General features: G+C 46.0%; 1 protein-coding gene and 1 long non-coding RNA gene across 30 annotated transcripts in view; one reads left to right on the top strand and one right to left on the bottom strand.

Annotated features, from left to right (window-relative positions):
* The window catches only part of PTPRT (protein tyrosine phosphatase receptor type T), a 1155226-nt gene that overhangs the window by 865328 nt on the left and 275882 nt on the right, over positions 1-14016 (bottom strand). The gene's annotated exons all lie outside the window — the stretch shown is intronic.
* Positions 732-3535, top strand: LOC147360216 (uncharacterized). Of its 7 annotated transcripts, XR_015139013.1 has the most exons (5): positions 749-860; positions 985-1225; positions 1548-1730; positions 1933-2169; positions 2326-3535. It is a non-coding gene; the product is annotated as an uncharacterized LOC147360216 (long non-coding RNA). The 7 variants fall into 7 exon arrangements; XR_015139012.1 differs by having other exon boundaries at positions 732-860; positions 988-1225; positions 1933-3535; XR_015139014.1 differs by having other exon boundaries at positions 1553-1730; positions 1933-3535.

Genomic DNA, 14016 nt, shown 5'->3' with positions numbered 1-14016 from the left:
CTGTTTGATTTCCCTGATTAATCTGTCTCATGTCAATTTATGTCTTAGGCCAGCCAGAAGAACCCACAAGCGCAGAGGATTTATCTTTCTCCCCAACACTCAAAACTACAGGAAGTGCAAACAGATCAGCCGTTACTAGGAGTGGAGGGTGAGGGAAGGGTGTGTCCACAAAGGGGCAGTATAAGGAAGTTTGGGCAATAACGGGAAAAATATATTAATACCACATAAGCGGTACGCGGATACACGTGTAAATTAAAATTGGCCACAGGTGATACTTACTGAAGCCGGTGATGAGGGTTCATTACATTATTCTGTGGTACACATCTGAGGTCTTAAAAAACATACAGTTAAAAGCACAAGCACACAGGCTGAATGTGTGTGCCACTGGGGCTTCGGAAACATAGCCTTAGGGTCCCCCTCTCCAACTCCAATCACACAAGCCCTGAGCCCTCCCTAAATGGCCTGCTTCACGAGTGTGCTATCCAATGACTTAATAAGTCAAGAGATAGGGAGGAAAAGAGAGAAGCAATTAAGGACAGAGGCAGCCCAAACTGTGGCCCATCTGAGGGAAATGGCTATGCTGATGATTTTGCTAATGTCTTACAGTCAGAGCCCAGAGAAAATCACTCCCAGGATGACAGCCTTTGCCGTTTTAGGGCCTCCCTGGGAGTTCAACCACAATGTTCAATGTGCTTCAAAATCTGAGCTTCTATTAAAAAGTTTATGGCAGGGCTAAGAACCCCCCACTCCCCCTGCAGGACTCAGGCCTGGCCCAGCTACATGTAAGGGCTGTGGGTCTCTTCCCTGACAGCAGATCTCGGCACTCACTCCGCATTAGCTGTTTCACCTCCCACTTCCAGGTTTGTACACAGGCCTGGCTGCCCCCAGGATGTGGGCGCATCCTCACAGTGGGGGTCCAGATTGGCCTACACGCTCTGTTGCGGGCGGTGCCGAATGCTGTGTCACTTGGTTACCATGTTTTAGCAGGAGGCAGCTGCCTGAAGAGGACTCCTCCCAATACGACGTCTACAGCTTTACTGCAGGAGACAGATAAATTGCTGTTGCTTTTAAAAGCCATTTCCCTCACTAGGAGCGACTTGTAACCAAAGGAAAATCTCCGAAAAGTTAAACAATTAGCCAGTGGAATCGCATTGCTTCCTACCTGCCCATCAATCCCAAATGGAGGAGAACTCTCATATGCTTGGGAGCTTGCCAGGGGAGGCAGGTACCCCTCTCCCCACTTTATGGATAAGGAAACTGCCTCTGGAAGCCATCTAGCTAATAAAGAACAAGGCTGACGTTTGAAGCTGCTTGGGGTGGGTGGGTGTGGTGAGTGGGAATGGTTATCTCTCTTCTTTCATCCTTCCAGAGTGGAGGGAACTACCCGTCTGATCGGTAAGCCGGCCATTCCTTGGGCTACATTTCACTACTGGGCCGTCACGTGTCTCAGGGGTAGCATCTCTTTGTGTCTACAGCCTCTGCCTACCTGAGCTCAGGTGTCAAGTCCTCCACCCTGCTTTGGTCTCCCACTTCATTCTTCCTCCCAGTTCAGGTGCAGTAAGCCCACCTGGGCAGGGTCCAGCACCATCCTTCTCTTTTCTGAGGACCAGCAGTGGGAATTAAGCCAGTGCTGCCCATTCATGCGACAGGGTGAGTGGTGAGTCGCGACAGAGCGCGGGTGACGATGCTGAGGTTCACCTGGGCCCTGCGTTCCTGGAGAGCAGTGAGGGGTAAGAAATCTACCTTTCTGTGGTCGGGAATCTGCTTAGTACAAAAGACCCACCCTTTCTCTACGTGGCTAAGACTTGAGACGTCCCCTCCGTACACCTATGACAAAGCCACATAGATCTCCTCTATTATTTCTGAAATTATTTATCTCCACTGACCAATGCGGACAAAACATGCACTAACTCGCCTCTTTCGTCCCCGTAGGGCCCTTCTGAGGATTGGTTGACGGCAAAACAAACAAACAAAAACCCTAAAAACACTTCCAGCTCCTGTGACGGATCAGGCCACCTGCTCACCCACCCATCACAACCTGTTCGCCCCCTCACAAAAGCCCTTCTCCACGAACTACAAACGTCCCTCTTGACAAACTCCTCGCTACTGTCCAACTTGCAGTTGTTTCTTTGACTTTCTCTGCCTGCGTGTGCTCTGCTGGAATCCTGGGTTGGTTGCCCCAAAATGTACTGCAATAGCATAATGGTTGTTTTAAAGATTTTTTTTTTTTTTTTGATGCGGACCATTTTCAAAGTCATTATTGAATGTGTTACAATGTTGCTTCTGTCTTTATGTTTTGTTTTTCGTCTTTGTTTTGACCATGAGGCATATGGAATCTTAGCTGCCCCATCAGGGATTGAACCTGAACCACTCTCTGCATTGGAAAGTGAAGCCTTAACCACTGGACCACCAGGGAAGTTCCAGTTATTTTGAATTAAAGTTATTTAAGAGTTGGCCAGTGTAAGAGGAGCACCCTGACCCTCCCTCTGTCTCCCTGAAAGCAGGAAATAAATCTCTCCTGCGAAAGGTTCACTCCCTCTCCCCCACCACACCCACCCAACCCTGGCATCTGGAGGTAGAAAGACACCCTTATAGCCAGAGAGAGAACTTGGGCCTAGAAGTAGAGACAAAAACACTTTGTCACTTTTTTTTTTTTTTTGGTACAAATGGTTATTATATGTGTTCAACTTTTTACTTCTTTAACTTACTACCCCAAGTCCAAACTCTGTTTTGATTCTTCACTAATTGAGCACCCACCACCAAATTTGTTTGTCCTGCCAGTTCCTCCCAAATGCATTGTTTCTTTGTCTAAAAGTATAAAAGTTGCCTGCTGTGGCCACTTTGAAGGTCCCATTTCTGTGAGACCTCCAGGTGCATGAATTAAAACTTGTTCTTCTCATGTGAATCTGTCTTCTGTCAATTTTATTAGGAGTCCAGGCACAAGAACTCAGGTCAAGGAGGACATTTCCAGATGTCTGACAACTCCAGCAGTTGGACTTCTGAGGAACGGTGAACAAGAATCTCCACTCTGTCCCGTCTCCCTCTTCTGTCCTCTTCCTGCTCCTGACCAGCAGGGGAGGCCCTCTCAGCTCACACCACACCACCACACTCCTCCCAAAACAGTAAAACAGATTTCCCAAGGCAAGGGACATCAGCACCTCTGACTTCTCAGGCACTCGAGAATGACGCTGGAGACGAAGTAGACACGTGCAAGCTGATGCATCCATCTCTTGTGTATCAAATGAAACACTTCTGGAGAAATGTTCTCCTTTGTAAGCCACTGGGGTACCCATCATCTCTCCAGCCCCTTCAGTGCTAGGGTCCCCCCAAAAAAGACATCAGGGCACACCCTCTGATTTGGCCTAGCAGCTGAGAAAACAAACAGCACGTCTTTAGAAACACAACTGCTGGGGGCATTGGGCTGCAGGAAAGCTCTATAGCCAAGGGTGGCTGAGCCCCACCATCTGAGATCCCTTTGAGGACTGAACGTTGATCTACAGACATACAACGTGGGTTTATGGGAACAGCGCTCAAAGGCAGGAGGGTTATAGCTGGTCTATGGGCTGCAGCAGAGACCAGCAGCTACAGAGGACCAAGATCAGAGGGCCAAGTTCTGAACTGTTTTGAAAAGCAGGTGCTGGGGACTTCCCTGTGGTCCAGTCTGGTTAAGACTTAACCTTCCAATGCAGGGGGTGAGGGTTCAATCCCTGGTCAGAGAGCTAAGATCCTATATACCTCACGGCCAAAACATAAACAATACTGTAACAAATTCGATGAAGACTTTAAAAATGGTCCACATTAAAAAGAAAAAATGGGGGATTGACATGTACATACTGCCATATTTAAAATGAGTAACCAACAAGGAGCTACTGTATAGTACAAGGAACTGTTCAATGTCATGTGGGAGCACAGATGGGAGGGGAGTTTGGGGGAAAAAGGATACATGTACACGCATGGGTGAGTCCCTTCACTATTCAGCTGAAGCTATCACAGCACTGTTAATTGGCTATACCCCAATTAAAAAAAAAAAAAAAAAACAGGGTTTATATGTGATTCTAATCGGGTAAGAAATAGACTCAGATCCATGAAACATTTTGCAGTCCATACTACGTGCCAATCCCTGGGCTAATTGTTTTTACCCATATGATCTCATTAAATCCTCCTCCCATCAAAAAGATGAATAAATAAAAGCATTTGATTTAAAATCACAGAGACTGACTACTGAAATAGACCAGATAGATCTTGGATTTCCACCATGAAATGCAGAATGCCTTCCTCATCCACTCATCTGCATAGTTACTTTCTTTTGGTTCTGTCCTTGAGTCTAGTTCAAGGGACCCTAAACTCCAGCGTGCATAAGAATTACTCAACCAAACACACTTTATCACAGGGGCCTGAAGGGATTTTTCCAAGGGTAATCTTGACAGTATGCAAGTCCCAATTTATCTGCTGACTTCAAGACCCAATCCTCACTGAGGATTCCCGTCCACTGAGTTACAATTTATGATCATCACAGAAGGGGAAGTGCAGCATGCACAGGTACTGGCAGAGCAGTCAGCATTCAGAAATGTCCCAGGTGATCAAAAACATGAACAGAAGCTCTCGGGCTGTCTCTGTCACTAGCAATTTAAGGATGAATAAAGTGAGTGAGTTGAGTCAGAGACAGGGAACAAAATGTAAGTGAATGGATTAACAAATTGTGGTAGATCCTTGCCACGGAAGACTACTCAGCATGAAATATTAATATGCTCAATGAGATGGATGACACTCACAAACAGGAGACTTAAGTGAAAGTCAAGCGCGAATAACTATACCATATCACTCCTTTTAGATAAAACTGTAGAAACAGAAAAGCTATAGTATCAAAACACAGAAAAGTGGTTTCCTGGGGCAAGGAATTGGGGCACATGTCAGGAGGCAAAGAGGGGGACGGCAAGGGAGGAGGGCTTCTTGAGGTGAGGGAATGACTCTGTATCTCAATGGGATGGTGGCTATATAATTGTATACACTGACCAAAATTCACAGCAGTTCAGTTGCTCAGTCATGTGCAACTCTTTGCGACCCCATGGACTGCAGCACGCGAGGCTTCCCTGTCCATCACCAACTCCCAGAGCTTACTCAAACTCATGTCCATCAGGTCAGTGATGCCATCCAACCATCTCTGTCACCCTCTTCTCCTCCTGCCTTCAATATTTCCCAGCATCAGGTTCTTTTCCCTGATGTACTATGATGTAAATTCACTATGATGTACACTAAAAATTTTATAGCCTGGAAACTGTATCTTAACGCATTTTTTTTTAAAGAGGAGGGGGAAAAACTCATAATCCTCCCACATGAAAAGATTAGAGAACCTGATCCCAAACAAAATGATTTACCAGTATGGGTCAGAAGCTCATACAAAGCAGAATCAGATTCTTCCCTTCGGATTTCTCCTCTCTTATTTGTGGAAGAAGAAAAGAAAGAAAGAAAAAAGAAAATGTGAGAGGTGCATTTGAATCTTTCATATCAGGGTGGTAATCAGTGCAGAGAAGTGGGTAATGAGTTCTACCAAGAGTGTTTAATTAAACTGAGCAATCATTAAACTGGATTTAAGAGTGCTTGTGTTTGCAAAACAACAAAATATTTACAGCATTTTGTTCATCCCCTTCATTAGTCTCTGACTCCACAGGAAATATGGAGGTTGGGAACAGGTCCTAATGAGATCATGCAAATTTTAACTACCGAGGTTACAGTGGAAAAAGAGACAGCATGGAAAAACGCTCATGATGAAATGTTAAGTGAGAAAGTCAAGGTATCAAAATGATCCTGCACTAACATTCAGTTCAGTTCAGTTCAGTCGCTCAGTTGTGTCCGACTCTTTGCGACCCCATGAATCGCAGCACGCCAGCCCTCCCTGTCCATCACCAACTCCCGGAGTTCACTCAGACTCATGTCCATCGAGACAGTGATGCCATCCAGCCATCTCATCCTCTGTCGTCCCCTTCTCCTCCTGCCCCCAATCCCTCCCAGCATCAGAGTCTTTTCCAATGAGTCAACTCTTCGCATGAGTGGCCAAAGTACTGGAGTTTCAGCTTTCGCATCATTCCTTCCAAAGAAATCCCAGGGCTGATCTCCTTCAGAATGGACTGGTTGATAAAAAATATATAACCATGGTGAAGGAAGGGGGCTCAAAATTAAAATATATTCTAATATTGCTGGTACAAGGGAGCTGGGTCTAGGGAATGATTTTCATCTTCTCCATTTCCCAAAATTTCTTTAGTATTTTTTTTCTTTCAGTAAAAACCAAAACAATAAAAAGGAATTGTTTAGTAGATTCAAATGCATTGCCATAGAAAGAAGCTTATGTAATATTGCATTAACTCAAGTTATGTAAAAAATACAGTCCAATTTATGTAACAATATGCATATTGTCTATATATCTATGGATCCATGAGTTAAAGATCACAAAAAGATGTTCCACGGAAAGATATTAAATAAATAAATAAAAATTTAAAAATAAAAAACTATCACAAGCATGTAAGGGCACGCATGTTCACTACCTCTTTGCTCCCCCAGGAACAAGACAAAACTGGAAAGAGTTCTGTCTAGCTACTGCATCCCATCTAATGGCATTGCACCTACATCTGGTACCCGCTCCAATGAGGCTCTTACTGTCCCCAGGACAGTGAAACCACACTCTCCAAGGTTATCCATGACCCCCATGTTGCTGAATCCAAAGACTGCTGAATCTCAAACCTCATCAACTGGCCCTGTGAGCAGTACCTACTCAGTTGAATATTCCCTTGACTTCTCTCCAAATTCCAGACACTCTTCTCGCTTGCCCTCCCTACCTCATTTTTCTCAGCCTCCAGGCCAGACTCTGTCCCTCTTCCAGATCTCTAGATGTTGCAGCACTCAGGGTCAGTCCTTGAGTTTCTTCTCTTTTCCCTGTTCCCTTGAGGATCTCAATCCAGGCCCATGACTTTAAATACCATCCATACACTGACTACTCCCGGTTTTACATCTCTACTCTAGACCTGTCCCCAGGACTCTGAGACTTGTGTCTAACTGCCTGACACACATGGGTGACCAACAGATATGTCAAGCCCACATGTTTAAAGTTAGTACCCCCCCAGACCTGTTCCTCAGAGCCTCCCCTGGTATCTCAGCACCTCTCATGGATCCCCTTTGTCATGTCTACACCGCCAGGAGTTGCTTCATGGGATTCTCTCCAGTTACACACCTTTGAGTAGAGTTCCATTTTCCTGCAGAGCCACTGACTAGGACATCATGACATCCCTGGAGAAGAGAGTTCCTTCCCTGTCACCACCCGCCTCACAATCCTCACCTCGGCCCCCCTTTACCCGAGGGTCACCCAAACTCACAGTGGCATTTAATGCCTTTGTGTCATTGTCTTTGTAGACAAGTCAAGCCTAGGCCACCCTTCCCCTACTGTCTTCCCACCCTTGGAGATGTCCTTCAAGTATCCAGGCTTCCCCAGGACAGCCCTCTCTGACCACCCACCCACCCACTGCTGGGGTGGTATCCCACCCTGTGATTCCCTACCCCTCACTCATGGCTATTTTGATGCCAAACCATGACTTCAGGAGAACCAGTCAAACCTGTAACAGCCCCTACAGCCGGGGACTATACTTGACATCAAGACTTTAGAAGGTCACTTCCAGGGATTTCTGGGTCCACAGGAAACATACATACACAAAGTCACTGATCAAGTAATAGAGAAAGGCAGGAATACTTCAGCAAACCAAAGAACACAGCACCTATCTAAAGGAATCTGGAAGCAATTTTTAAAGAACACGATGTACTCAGAAGAATTCATGCCCGTGCAATGAGCAGAGCTTATGGTCCATGAATTTGCCATCTCTAAACCAAATGACATCCAAAGTCCCTAAATGTGCGAGACCATGGAGATTAATACTGAATGAAGGCCTCCTGACAGACAGAAAGTGTCTTCACGTAAGTTTTCAGGTGACAGATGGGCAGACAAGGTCCGCACATCACCGTCTAGGTGACATCACGCTTTTCACAAATCTCTTCTCAGTCTATCTTCTAACAGTCCCAGGAGGCAAGATCTTATTATCCCCATTTTGCTTTTGAGAAAACTGAAGCCTGGAGAGGGCAGATGATTTAACAAGGTCACACAAGGAGGTCCTGAAACAGCCAGAAACCCTGGCACCATTCCCTGGTCCAGTGTGCACTGCTGTGCCGGAGGACACTTCTCAGGCTGAGGGACATCCAAGGCTGCCTTGGGTCGGCAGAGCCCAGAGCTGCAACACCCATCCATCTCAAGCTGGATGGTGCATCCAGATTCAGGCTTTGAATCCACAAAAGAATTCTCCTTAACACCACTTTAAATCTTCCTTTTAACCCTTCAATTTATTTTTTTCAATGAAAACCTATGCTGCAAAGCCCTGGGAGACCCCTGGGGTTGAAACAGCACACAACTAGCAAAGGAAGGCCATGGTATTTACATGTAAAACAGCCTTCTATTCTGGTAAAAGCAACAGCCGTGGTCTGATACACAGGGTATGCAGTGTTCGCTAGCATCTGAAGCCACATTTTGAGGGAAAAAAAATTTTTTTTGATGCCCAAAAGCATACCTACAGGAGCAAACCTAGCAAGAAGAACCAAACTTGTCCTAAACCCCATACAAACATCTCAACGTCTTTGCCAGAATGGCTTAAGCATAAATGAAATAGCTTTGAATTACATCCCCAAGATGAAGAAAATTGAGCTCACAGAAAATAGCTAATGCGGGCAAAGAACATCACAGCTGGTAATTGCCTGAGCCTCACCCCAATCCTGAAAAACAATTGCTGCTCACCTCGCTTTACAGATAAGGAAATGGGGTTTTAAGAGGTTAGGTGAGTTGCCAGGCCGAGTGAAGATACGGACACGGGTTGTTGAATTCACAAATCTGTGCTCTTTCCACCTCACCAGTGATTCTCAAACTTTATTGGCCACATGAATCTCCTGGGAGCTTGTTCAATGCAGATTCCTAGCCTGTGCTCCAGAATTCTCATTCAATGGTTCAAGAGTGAGACCAAAGCATCCTTACTTTTAAAGAGCCTCCCAGGGGAATCCAATGCAGGTGGGTCCTTGGCCATAATTTGGGAATCACTGTGGCCATATTGTGGTACCTTTCAGCAGAGAAAAACACCCTCCACAATGAAGAAAATCCAAAAAATGAGAATCCATAAGCCCATCGATAAATCCATGCCAGGTCCATAAGCCGAGTCTCTGCAACAGTGCTGGCGTCTAAGACAGCCTCCTCAACACTTCCACGCCTCCAGCACAAACCCCAACAGACGCTAGTACACCTGTACTAATACTTGGTTAATGCAGCCTCAACACTTCCACGCCTCCAGCACAAACCCCAACAGACGCTAGTACACCTATACTAATATTTAGTTAATGCTTTTTAATGACTCACTTTTTCTTAACTTACTTTAAAAAGAAACTCTGTATCAATACCAAAAATAGAAACCCATTCTCATTGACCATAAACATATCATGAGGCTAAAAGCAAAATTAATAGAAACCCTAAAATAGTAAGTAAATGTTGGCTGGATACTGTTACTTACCTAGGTTTTCGATTCTGAAAGATGCTTTCTTTTAGATAAAAATGGGCACTAGTAAGTGTTACTAGGTCAGGCTGTTACTGGTACCCCTAAACTGAGACGTTCTCCTTGCAGAGGAGGGATAATATAAGAAATGAATAGCTTGCTCTGTGTAATTCAGTGCTCTCCAACACCCATTCCACACGTTACCTAAAACTTCACAAACCATCACGTGCCATGATCTGGTTGTCACTGCCCTAAGGTTTCAGATTGGAGGGTAAATTAGAATTACCTGGAAAATCACAGCATGCTTTGGTTTCTGATTCAGTCAGTTTGGGGGTGCTTGTGTGCTTAGTCACTCAGTCATGTCTGATTCTTTGCAACCCCATGGACTGTAGCCCGCCAGGCTCCTCTGTCCATGGGGATTCTCCAGGCAAGAATACTGGAGTGGGTTGCCATGCCCTCCTCCAGGGGATCTTCCCAACCCAGGGATCAAACCCAGGTCCCCCGCATTGCAGGCAGACTCTTTAACAACTGAGCCACCAGGGAATGCTTATCTATGGGGTGAAAATCACTAAATGAAAAGATAATAGTTTGCTGTGATATTATCCCAAGTGAATGGAGCCTATACCTAAGGGAAATATTCTTGTGTTGCCTCTTTAAACAAACTTCACTTTAATTCTGGACAGAAAATTTTGCTTCATATATTAAAATTGATACATAACATTAAATTTTCCATGAGACAATTTAATCATCCCACTGAAAAATCCTCTCATCTTACCTTTTCTCCCTGTTTGCTTACAAGAAGTTTTTCCTTGATTCATGAGGAGGAAAAAAGGCTTAAAGACACATGCTTTTACTCCAAAGAGGCTGGCAAATTTCAGTAGTTCACAATCCTTGTATTTGTCATTTATATTTCCATGTAGAAAATTGCATTCTTCATTACACAATTAACTTCCTCACATACAAAAGGATTAAAATTCTCTTATTTGTATTTTTAAGGTAAAATTGGTTGGGGGTTTGGGGGTGGAGCTTGGTAACTAGAATTTCTTTCAAGTTCCCAGATGATGCTGCTGCCTCTGATCTAGGGACCCCACTTTAGGGAGGACAGAGCAGCTGAGGAAGGGAAGGCTTAATTCTCAGTTTTCCCAAACTCCAATAAGTGGTTGTCAATTGCATGTGAGTACCAGGTACTTGTAATTTCTATAGCCTCTTTATAGATTCCAAACATCAGACAACCTGTTGTCCCAAAGCTTTCAATTACTTGACTCCAATACTCTTCCAGAAGCCTCCTCTAAGGGGGAACTAGACTCCACCAGCTACAGCTTTCAGATCGGCTATCTCGGTTTGTGGTAATTCATGGTGGGCGGGGGACAGAAAGTCTGGCTAGGTGTTGCCTGCTGACTCCCTTGGTTGCGTCAGCAGACGGGGCCAGCCTGTGAACCTGACCTCCAGCAGGCCACGCACCTCCTTCAGACCCTGTTGTCTCCACGATGTGACTTTTGTACCTGCCCGAGGGACCATCTCTAGTCTGCTCCCCCTCTCTCACCAAGCCTGAGCTGATGAACCCACATGACTCACCCTCCCCTGGGTCCCTCCCTACACCTCCTCTCCTCACTTCCTGGAACTGGTACTCCCTTGGACCCCCTGGCAAGGCTCTTCCCCAGGTCACAGACCCTAGCGATGAGCAGTGTTAGCCTGGACTCCACTCTGGGTTCCTCTCTACTAACCATTAGGTTCAGGGAGCAAACAACAAATATTTTTCAAAACAGCTCTTCCTGTAATTCATTCCCCTGAACCTGGTGCCTTTGAGGAACTTATAGCCTCAAAGAAGGGATCAAGAAAAAAACCTGTTCTGAGGGAAACAGAAATCTCCCACTGGACGCACTTCCCAGGGAAACTTGGGCCAGGCTGTGCACCCCAATGGGAGGACATCCCCAAGGAAAGAATTCCCCACATGTCAGAACCTGTATGATGAGCATGCCTTCTGGGTGGACACAGCCTCACACTTCTCCCCAGTGTGTCCAGGGGCCTGTCTCCACATCTCCACATGTCTCATTTCTTCTTCTTCAATACAGAGGAAATCATACTTACCTGGAGGATTGTTGTGGGAATGCAATTAAATAATATATGTCAAACCCCAGCAGGGTGGCAGCCGGTCTTATATTGTGTCCCAGGGAAAGGATGGCAGTTGCTGCCAACACCAGCTCTATTATTACTGATGGAACCACCACTCTGGTGAGGTTATCTCAACTCCTGCTCTGGGCCATCCAGAGACTGTTTAATACCAGAGAAGGGAGATTTTCCTGCTGGTACATGCACACGTGTGTGTGTGTGTGTGTGTGTGTGTATGTGTGTGCATACTTAAGGTCCCAGCAGCCCTGGAAGCTAAAACAACATGGGTTACGATGTGAAGGTCGTGTTTTCACATCACCCTTGAAATGGTTGAAGGTCTACAAGAAGAGGGCAGGAAGAAGAAACACCACTCCTCCATTCCTTCTTGCCCCCAGGAACTGGGTGAAGGGTTTGGCAAGTCCCAGAGCTGAAGCCACTGCCTCATAAGTGGAACAAAGGAAACGAAGCATCAAGATGGTAGGGGAAGAAGAGGGCAAGGAGCCAGGTTTGCAGCATGATGGACACGTACCTGTGGTCTCACAAACCAAGGCCCAAAGCCACACCCCGGTCGCTGCCTCCTATCCATGACTTCATCCCCATGGAATTCTGTTTCCTCATCTGTAAACCAGTACGATATGGTGAACTGAGCTGTAAGGGGCATTAACTAAAATTCCAATAGGCATCTAACAGCCTAAAACACTAATCAGGCATTTACACTGCGCTCAGTCCTCTGCACATTTCTCTGTCCGTCCTCCAGCCATCACTCGAGTTCTCTCATTTGACAGAGATGGTAAGTAACCTGCTCAAGGTCACACAGCCAACAAAGGGCAGAGTTAAGATCTGAGCTCACACAATCTGCCTCCAAAGCAGCCTGCTGTTAGCCATGAGCCACACAGCACGCTGCCTGGAACATGGTGGTGGTTCATAAAATGGGGGCAGGGGTGTGCTCTCCCAAAGCCTCTATCTGGATGATGAGAAGGGGAGTGAATCTATAGACTTGATTAATCTAAACCCAAGCCCATCGCACAAAGCTCTGGTTCCCTGCCCCAAATTTAAACAGCTGCTCCTTCAATGTAATGGAATGCAAATGTCTGAAGAGCTTCAAGTTTTAATTATCAAAGTCCTGATGAAAATCTGAATCAACAGCTGCTCCCGGCTAGGTGGCCCTCAGAGATGCCCAGAGAAGGGGCAGCAGGCGGGGAAGGGAGGACACGGTACAGATAGGACGTGGTGACTGCAGCTGCCTGGGGAGCCCTGGCACCTGCAGCTGTGAGCTGTGGGATGGATGAGACAGTCAGGGATCGAGCAGCAGGAGGTGGGAACCTCTGGGCTGCGCCTGTCCTTGTGCCTTAGGACCTGTGCATCTGGCGTGTGTCCTGTGAAAGTGACAAGGTGGAGGGCTGACAGCAGGACTGTGGGGATGTCCTGCCGTGATGTGTCTGGTGGGTAGGGCAGCAGTGTGGGCACAGCTGCCCCGGGGGGCCAAGAAGGGGTCAGCGGGGCAGGCAGCAGGTGTCAGAGTGATGGCCTTCAGCCAGCTAAGAGACGGTGTGTGAGAATGGCTTCAAGGTCTCTGTTGTGGCATTAACTCCTGCGTGCCAGGTGCCAGGGCCTCTATCCACCCCTACTACCTTCTCTTCTCCAGGTGAGAAACATCCCCTCTCCCACAACCATTCCAGGCCAGGTACTGCCACTCAACACTAAAGCCTCTCTTCGTTTGCCTCAACGTGGAACAAAAAGATATTTCCTCTCCAAGGACTCACCTTCTTGTATCTTTTGATTCTTTTCATATCTAACCTTTGCCATCAGTGATTTTAGGTAACTCTAAGCTGGAGACACTAAAATAACAAAACGGAATACCTCGCCGTGTTCTTTCCTGCCCACCGATTCGGCAAGGTGGCAGCAGAAGTTATTGCCACAGGACATCTCAGTTGCTACATTCCTGGCAAGAAGTTTGGGACGCAGGCTAGATAGAGTAGTTCTCTCCTAGGAAAGTATTTTATGACTTGCAGGCAAGGGCATTCAGGAAAGGGTTACTCATACCACTGTAAAGGAATTCAGAAGTGCTCAAAACCAGGATACTAGCTGAATACGCGTGGTTGACTCAAGCAGTTGAAGGCCATGCTGTTATCACAAATTTCAAGTTCCAAATAACCCAAAGTTGGGGGGGAACATATGATAAAATATTAAGTAATAAAGCAGGATGTGAAATAAACTGTCACATACATAATTACTTCAACTTTAAAATATACAAATGCATAAGCGTGAGGATTAAAAAAAAAGATATGAAGGAAGTGTGCCAAATAGAACATTAATCACCTCTCTTCTTATGAATGGTTTT

The sequence above is a fragment of the Bos grunniens genome, chromosome 13 (assembly GCF_055505025.1).
Source record: "Bos grunniens cultivar Pamir isolate PY7600 chromosome 13, Bosgru_T2T1.0, whole genome shotgun sequence".
NCBI lineage: Eukaryota > Metazoa > Chordata > Mammalia > Artiodactyla > Bovidae > Bos > Bos grunniens.
The sequence above is the reverse complement of the archived record's forward strand: the minus strand, read 5'-3'. Positions and strand labels throughout refer to the sequence as shown.